This window comes from Bacillus rossius (assembly GCF_032445375.1).
Source record: "Bacillus rossius redtenbacheri isolate Brsri chromosome 4 unlocalized genomic scaffold, Brsri_v3 Brsri_v3_scf4_1, whole genome shotgun sequence".
NCBI classification, from domain to species: Eukaryota; Metazoa; Arthropoda; class Insecta; order Phasmatodea; family Bacillidae; genus Bacillus; species Bacillus rossius.
In genome coordinates, this window is record NW_026962010.1 from 16,020,566 (window position 1) to 16,030,371 (window position 9,806).

Genomic DNA, 9,806 nt, shown 5'->3' on the forward strand with positions numbered 1-9,806 from the left:
ACCACTCACCTGGGTGACTCTGGGCCAATGAGAAACACCCAACCAAAGCTTTATCGAATCACCGGCTGCTACGTTGGGACGTCTCACAAGACAGCAGCCAATGAGTAAGTGGCATTTAACCGAGTGTACGTAGAACGATGGAGTTCATCCTGGAGGTCATTGAACCCGCGAATGTTTCCGGTTCCTGCTTATAATACGAAACTCTGACATGAAATTTAACGCAGAAATCTTTAACTTAATGCCGTGCATGATAATTATACGAAAAGTATTCATTTTAGAGAGAAATTATAAAACAAATTTCCCTATTTTATTAATCTAACTATAATTGTGTTCAACAAGATGGTACTCAGGGCTAGGCGAACAACAGGGACATCGAACGCGTCGCGTGTGAATGCCTCAGCGCCGAGCCTGTGGAATTCTTTAGGCGCGTTGAGGGTGAAATACTAGTATGCACCAGAAATGCAATGAAATAAGAGCGCATTTCATAAAGGAAGTTTGGCACATTTCATAAAGTAAGTTTGACAGGATGAAAGTCCAATGCGCATGCATGCAGAAACGCATGCAGCCACGAGCTGAAGTCGTCAAGATGGCGGACCCACAAGTGGCAACACGCGCGCCCTTTCTTTTAACTTTTGCGAACATCGGGTGATGAACTGAGCTGTTTTTGTGTGCCAAAGAAAACTTTATGTTAGTGAAAATATTCTAGAATACATTTTCTTAACTTGAAAAATCCATAACAAGATATAATCACAACTTAAAAATTGCCTTTAATTCATTAGCCATGAAAATCATGTTGAAACAAACATGGCGTGAAAGATTTTTAGCATTTTGTTGGTTCTCTAAGGCATTATGAATGCAGCGCTATCTTTTAAGTTTTATTTCAAACTAAAAGTTGCCAAAAATTAACCTGAAATATTTTAAACATATATTATTACACTAAGTGCGTATACATCTATAAATAACGACAATAATGCCTAAACGACAGAAAGCAGTATGTAAAAATACTTTCTACAAACAAACCTTAACCTTATTGAGCTGATTAAACATTTAAGATTTAGTAGTAAATTTCCATCACGGAATTATTTTATTCGGCGTGGTGTTGAATATATGTAGGCTAAAAATATTTTTTGTCTCTACAGTATGATGAACACTGCGCTATCTCTACACTTCAATGTTGTCAAAATTGTAATGCCGAAATTTGAAAGTATTTTTTTAATTGTCATCATTTCTTTTTATGACTGTAAATTATAACAAGAAATATTTAATTATTGTTCTATAATAAAGTAGAATTGGCACACCATAACGCTTATTAAATCCTCCTATGTTCACGAAAGTGAATTTATACCGATGATTCACGCGGGGCCGCCATCTTGTCGAGATTTCTGAGACTTCCAAACATGGCAGCGCCGTGTTTACACATTTCCGTTCCACTCGGCTTCCCTTACATTCACGAAATTACTCCTGCCAAATGCCGTACACCGAGAGCTAAGATGTACACATCAAATATTTCAACGCTCATTAGACTGCAATAAGGTTTTGCCCGCGCCAGTGATTTCTTCCTTGTGATTGGTGACCGTCTGCAAGAGAAGCAGTTTCCTCATTCGACTGGGCCATTCAGGACGCGTTTGCTGTGATTCGTGTATCAACCGCCAAAATGTACTTGAAATACATCAACCAATCGCGAAACGCAGCCGATGCTACTGTGTTGAACATTTTTGGATTCACTTCTACAGTTCATTCCTGTAAATGACTATACTACATTCCAGTTAGACATAGACTATTTCAAACTGATTCATAATTATTGAGCACACGCCATCGCTAAAGACCTGCAAAATTCGCGGATTCAGTCACCTCCAGGATAGACTCTACTACACTCTACACACTCGGGAAAATGCCACCTGTTCATTGGCTGCTGACTTGTGAGTCGTCTCGACTGAGTGTCTGTGATTCGTCACTTCTTTGAGCGAGGGTCTCTAATTGGCCCTCATTACTCCAGATTAACAGTGAACCAGTGGTAGAAACAGCGCTAAGGTATAATTATTTGAATTGTAGCATTTCACGAAATGAATCCGCGAATTTTGCAGGTCTCTAGCCATCGCTGTCAAAGAAAAACTTCGAGAACGGACAAGAAAGATTAATACATAAACACAAGAAGAACAAGTCGATATCTGCTGATGTCAAATGTTACATGACAAGACGGCTCAGAGAATTCCATGGAAGTAGTTTGGATAGAAAATATTACAGCACATATGATATGGACTCAGTAGGCTTGAAACGACAAGGCAGTTGCAAATACAGAGAAACGACCACTCGGACAATACAGCGCCGACAGCACGGATGAACACTGTGTGTTCTCTACGACGCGACGGTGCAGTTGCGACGTTTCAAGAACTGTCATCTGCTCCTTTCTACCAGGCTAAAACAGGCCGCTCGCTGTCTTGCTCGTAGAGGCGGCTGAACACTTGGTGCCAGTGTGAGTGTCACCCTTAAGCGCTTCCTTGTGTCCCTCAAAATAACAAAAATAATTCCATAGGCAAGCGAGTCTCGTTGGGGGTTCGCAGGATTTAAGGTCAAGGTAGTAGACGTGCAAAATAACTTCTCTTCTGGACGGAGTCTCGCGGAAAACTTACCAATAGTTGCCAATAAAATGGACAGAACATACATGAACATGCTGTGAACATACCTGTTTTTAACTTGGGTTTGTTAAAAATATTATTCTTGTCTTTTTTTTTTCAAACACGTTGTTATTTTCCTGTTGACTGGAAATCATGTGCAAAAAGGTGTTTTCACTCATTTTCCATAATATTTAGCATTTTTGATGAACCTTAACGGGTATTACGGACAAAACATCGAGTTCGTCCGTGCTGTCGTTACTGTGTTGTCTATAAAACCTGTTTTATGTTTAACCTTGGGTTTATCTGTTTCACGTCAGCTGATTTAGGCTTGTTTTCTGTAGGTTTATGTTTTCATTTTTTTATTTTTTGACGTGACAACGTCTAACAAATCGATGAACGCCGGCTGCACGCACGAAAAAGTGTCCCGTAACGCACATTGTCCCGTTACGCTCATTGTACGCTTGCGCCGCATCTATCTATCTTCCACTCGATTGGAACAACCATCGATTTGACTTTTTCGAGGCACATTAAACTTGAAACACTCCCATTCGTTTCCTACTTTTCCTATCATCGTCCTTTAACAGAATAACACAGATTGGAAGAAGTTATATAGCAAACATGTATAAAAGTTATAGTTAAAATAATCTCTTCGTTAAAGTAATAAACATATTTGAATTAATGAGTGCAAATAAAAGAAAATTTATCAATTAAATTGTAGATTTCATTTCACTCCTTCTTTGTATCCATATCTACAAAATAGTGATGATTCAATAAAAATGACTCAATTTTATTCATAAAAGTATGCAATCATTTCATCAATGTTTTGTTATGACGTTGTCACGTTAAACTATCTTCCGTAAACCGACTTTACAGACAACCAATTTTTTATTTTGCATTTATGAGGGGGGGTTTTTTTTCCAGTGGCAAACAACGCAAACTGCATTGTCATATGCCCAAGAAACTGTGTCAAATCCTAATCGTCCGTTGCACGGTTTATCGAGAGAACGCAAGGAAGCCGCGGTGCTTGTGTCGCTCGAGGCGGCCCGCGGCGGGTCACGGACCGCGCGCTGCCCGCAGCCGGGTTCACGACCCGCCGTGACGTCACCTCCCGCGCAAGGCCGCGCTGCGGTCGCGTTCCTTCGGCGCGTGGGCGAGTCGCTGGCCTGCTTGCAGCGCCGCCATCACTCCGCGCAGTCACTCCGCCCTTCCCGACCTGCGGACACTTGCTCGGGCCTTTCCTGCAGCGCTCACCGGGTCACCGTCTCTTTGTACGGGTTATGACTAGCGGCAGGTATTATCTTTAAAAGATTTGTGCAATGGGAGTGCATGACTTGATGTAAGTTTTTGGACATACGCCATTGCTAAGAACTTTTTATGTTGAAGAAAAACTAATAAATAAAATAAATAAATAAAAATACCCAAAAAAGACAACAAAAAACACAAAATTAAGCAAACAATTGCTGTTGTCAACAAGGATATGAACACCACAAAATTTTCCGAAACAGGAATATGGTCAACAAACAAAGAAAAACAAAGAAAAAAGTACTACGAAAAAGAAAAAAAAAACACAAATGATTACAACACAAAAATATTGAACCCAAAATAATTCAGCACAACAGTTGAAACGAGACAAAAACACGACAAAACGAAAAGACAAACAAACACAATAGTTTTACCAAAACAGAAACAAGCGACGTTTCGGGAACTGATATCTGCTCCCGTCCTCAGGCAGAGACGCACATGGTACGGAAACACAGGTGCGACTCTGTGGTGTTCATATCCTTGTTGACAACAGCAATTGTTTGCTTAATTTTGTGTTTTTTTGTCTTTTTTGGGTATTTTTATTTATTTTATTTATTAGTTTTTCTTCAACAGAAAAAGTTCTTAGCAATGGCGTATGTCCAAAAACTTACATCAAGTCATGGGCAGAGTTTCCGAAATAAAAAAAATCTGAACGCATATTCCCAAACTTTTTCAACTGGCGACCCACATTTCCTTATAGGTAGAGACCGGAAAAATTCGCAGGTTCAATGACCTCCAGGGTAGACTCCAATATCCTCTACACACTCGGGCAAATGCCAACTGTTCATTGGCTGCTGACTTGTGAGTCGTCTCGACTGGGTGGCCTGTGATTCGACACTTCAATGAGTGAGGGTCTCTAATTGGCCCTCAGTCCTCCAGATTAACAGTGGACCAATGACAGAAGCAGCACTAAGGTATAATTATTTTAATTTTTAGCATAACACGAAATGAACCCGCGAATTTTTCAGGTCTCTACTTATAGGTAGGGGCGTACAGATTTCGCGAAAAGATTTCGAGACTAGCTGAAAGTTAAAACACTGTAGCATCGTATGTGTTTCTTGATTGGGTGAGTTTCTCCCAGGTACGTATCGATTGTAACAACACCAATCACAGTGATTGAGTGCGGAAGTAAACGCGTCCTTAGTGGCTCGGTCAAACAAGGCAACGACTTCTCTCGCAGACGGCCGCCAATCACAAGGAAGAAAACCACAAGTGCGGGTATACACCGGGAAATAATTTTGGCTCTACCTATATTGTATGGAATGTTTACCATCTAAATATATTTCTGTGCCTCGGAGGCATTTGGGGAAAATGCACTTTAAATCATAAAATTCGACACCGTTTGACGTTCTCTTCAATGAAATAAACACTAAGCTCTAAGATATCGAAAATTCCCATTTTTTAGGTAGAAAATAGTTGAGTAAATAAGTTAGGAACTCTTTAAAATTCTTTAAACTGCTCTCATTAAAATAAGGTTTTTGTGACATCGTGCCTTAGCCTCCGAAGTACAGGTTATTTTCTGTTAACTTTAATATCTCCTAAACAAATTAAACGAGCTACCATAAATTAATGGGAAATATTTTTCCGTTCTTAATTTAATATATTAGAGACATGCAGAATGTTGTATTATTTATGCGGTATTAAGATATGCTCCACAAACATCTGCACCGACAAACCATGTCTTTGACTGTAAGCTGTTGCCACTACCTTCCTTCCGTCTGGATTGCATTTGACTGGGTCACGTGAATTGTCATTTTCTTATTGGCTTCTTGCATTTTTGGATGCGTCAAAGACCCGCGAACGAATGATAATTTAATTCAAATATATAACAGCATCCACTTAAGACTGTCTCCAAATGTTAAAGCGAATTTTGCATGTCTCTAACATGGGCTAGTTGCACTGTAGTGCAACGCAAAACATACTATAAAAAATTTATTCCAGATATGTATTTTTAAATTACGAAAAATTTCAGAATGTTAAATGCGCTCTTCAATAATTTTTCAATAATTCAATTCTATCCAAACAAAAACGTTTAGCTGGAAGAATTAGTAATTAAGTGTACTTATTTACCGTCACACGAATCAACGACAACCTACTTAAAGATTCCGCCTTTGTTTTGTAAGTTACGATCGGTATGTATATAAACGTAGGCCTATTTGTTAAAAACTTAGTTATAAACATGTTTAAATATTTTTTTATTCAACGTGGAAAACCTAGTTAAATATGAACTGAAAACTATTTTTAAAATCTTTAAATTACTCAAGTGTTCTATTAAATATAACCTACAACGCGATTTTAAAAATGGCGAAGTTTCTTAACCTGCAAGTACGCGATAAGTACACAGATGCGTATACTTGCTCACAGACGTAATTCGCTCGTGATGTCAGTTCCGGGGTCACGTAGGTACACGGCCTAAGCAGTGACGTCACCGCAGCCTGTACACTCCACGCTAAACACGGGATAACAACACCTCTCAGAGGCAGTGGCGAGGCGGGACCAATGGCGCAGGCGTGCTCGGGGTCGCTCATTGGCCGGGCGGCACTGCGATAACAGTTACTTCCGCGTTCGACCGGCCGTTACACGCTGCGGGAGATCTCGTCTGGTCCGCCTGTCGGTTATTTCATTTTCTTGTCATTGCTATTTATTAAGGAAATTTATCCTTATTGATCTGTTGCATAGGTTTTTGGGTAGCAAATTATCTCACCAGATATTTATTAATCGTTATTTCCAAACTGTAAAGCGTCCAACATGCAAGCTATCATTATTTATTAAGAACACTTTTAGATGATATTTTTTTTTAGATTATGTTTGACGAAATTTGAGACGGTAAATAAGGTGCGAGAGAGTTACATAAATGAATTGAGACCAGAAGTAACGACAATGCACTGCGAAGTACAGACACGGCCCGACTGGGCAACTGGGGCGCCGGTCAAGGAACCCTTCCTGCCCCGCTAGCACCCAGCTGGCCGTGACCTTGAGCCGCGCGCTCCGCCTGCTCTGACGTCACTGGACACTGGAGGAGGTGTGCTCGCTCCAGGGCCGGCAAGCCGCCCCCCCCCCCCCCTCCCTTTTCCATCCACTCACCAGGCCTCGATGAAAATATAGGCAAAAGATAGATCATTTTATCCCATGATCAGATAGTTTTAAAATTTTGGATCTCTCATCGAAGTTATCTTACTAAAAATTTAAAAGTAACTTTTTTTTTCTACTTTACGAGCTTGCTTTGAAAAGTTGAATAGTTACTGAGCAATATTGGTTGAAAAGTGGTATTTGAGAATGTAAATCCAGAGACATTTACGACATTTACGTTCCACTTATAAAGTGGGATGTAATATATAATGTATGTAAAAGTATTACAGTTATTTAGTGTTATTTATAAAATATTAGAAAATAAAGTTATATCTAAAGACATCCAAGAGGTCACTTCCAGACACGCAATTTGTACAAATTTGGCTATATTTTTAAAGCAAATTATTGAACGTATGTTTTGCAACGAGCGGTACAGTCTGTTCGCGACATTCATTGACTCACTATGAGTAACACCAAATATTATAGAACCCAATACCGAGACTCGGCCTGTTTAGCATGGAGAAACATGGAAACGATGGACACTAGCGCTACCTTGCGAGAGTTGTATAGAACTTTGTTTATAAAAGTGGAGGGAAATTACATAATTAGATACTTATTACTACGATAAATATTATTGTTAAAAGCCTGTGTATAAATTCCAACCAAAAGAAAGTTTAACTATTCATAACATCTCTAATACATAATGCTTAATGGAAGCAGTGATACCTAAAAAAATTAATCAATATTTATTTTTTTAAATCGTGAAATATATCGCCTATCAGTTATTAAATTTTTACATGATCAACAGGCGTTTCAAACTCTTTGATACATTTGCAGGAATAACATTGCGGAGTGAAATAGGTTTACAAACATGTCGGTTTTGGGGAATTAATAGAACGATTTCACGTTCTTTTGCATTCGGTAATTATTACACCCACAAAAGCACATATTGTGCCAGTTTTGCCGTGCATATGATTAATTATCAGTATATCCCAACTGATTGAATACTCGCTGCGAGAAAACACACATTCGAAAATAGGCCAAATTATTGCAGATTTTCTTCATTGTCCAACTACTGATATGTTAACTAGACTCAGTGGCACCATAAAAATAATTCTTCGAATCTGGTTTCCACAAATATTCTCCAGTTGTAATATTTACCCAAATTCATAGCCATAACAAATCTCCTCCAATCCTAAGTATCTAACAACTCTCGCTGGAGCGCTAAACGCAGTGGTTTTCACGTATTTAGGAGATTGATTAAACATAATCCAGACGCTAAGTGCTCAATTTTTTTTTATATTTTATATATTATTTACAATAAAACTGATTTTCAACTGTAAATTCAAAGACGTATAGCCGAATTGGAAAGCTCTTTAGACAATAAGTCGTAAAGAGGTTTCCAACTATTTTGTCGTGCAGCCGAAGTTTTGTCGGTCGAATCCAGATTCTAAGTGATGTAGTACAGATGAGCACTGCTGCACCAAAGAACTGTCACGTAATTCTCGGCGTGTCCATGCAAGCTGTAGCTGACATCGGCTGATAGCGGCTTCATCCCCACGTGTTAATTGCTGTTGTTAGCTCCTGGGGTGTTCTGCGGCGACCTAGCAGTAGCACATGCTCGAGGCATGCTGGAGTAGTAGTGGTCAACGACAATGTAACTGAAAGACTGGAAACTCACCGTTGTTTTTCTGCACTAACTACACACCAATCAAATAACTTGATCGAAGGTTGCGTGATGATAGGATGTATTGAAAAAATCGATCGTCAACTTTTTTTTTAAGCACGAGTAGAGGCACTAGATAAATATCAATCTCGCATAGTCTACTATTAATAATAAATAATAATAATAATAATAATAATAATAATAATAATGCTCTGTACAATTTCAGAACGCTTAAATAATTAGGAGGGGAGGTTCCTCGTTTCTTTACATTATGGTCTATATTGTCACGATCCACTTTCGGAGGGGGGAGAGAATCGTAGCTCTTTACATAGAAACAACTCGCTTGGCATCAACTAGTCTTAACTTCATAAAATACTTTACTGTACCTAGGATCATAGGTTCGTCATCCCGTACAGGATGTCTGGTGAGAGCTGAACTAAGGAGATTTTGCAAAATAACATAATACTTAATTAAAATTATTTTATTCTTAAAGTCAAATACTCAACATCATTTTAAAGAACATTTAAATAGCGGGATTACAATTTAAAACAATAATCTCTTTACTTCCTTAACGATTGAACGACCTTACAAGAGAGAGAATGAGAGAACTTCACTAAACACTTCCCTAGTCCTTCCGAATACCTCAAATCATAATTAATACTTAAAATTAAAACAAAGATAAGTCCATACATTTTCCGAAAAGCCTTTCTTGATCGATTACTTTAAAAAAATAACGTAGGGGCCTCTCCTGCCCTTGAAATCCCGAACGAACATTACATTTTAAAAACTATGACGCGTGACCCCTGACGAGGGCCATAGCCTCCGCCCGAAAGCTTGACGACTACATTATGACCTAACTTAAATTAAACGACTCGTGGCCTCTGGCGTCGACCATAGCTTCCGCCCGAAAGCTTGAATTCCTACATCACGAACGAACTAACAACTCGTGACCACAGGTGAGACGCATAGCCTCCGCCTGAGTGAGCCCCGAGTCACCAATCACTTGCGCTTAAATTCGCGCGCCCTGCCGCGCCTAGCATAACAAAAGCTCGTTATTGAAGTCAAATTTACTAAACAACTAACTAGAACATCTGGGAAGACTACCCCCCCTCTACCCCAATGTGCAGGCCACACCGCGCGGCTTGTTACGACAG

The 9,806-nt window shown here is 39.3% G+C and overlaps 1 protein-coding gene across 1 annotated transcript in view; it reads left to right on the top strand.

Annotated features, from left to right (window-relative positions):
- The window catches only part of LOC134541672 (uncharacterized), an 88,926-nt gene that overhangs the window by 31,577 nt on the left and 47,543 nt on the right, over positions 1 to 9,806 (top strand). The gene's annotated exons all lie outside the window — the stretch shown is intronic.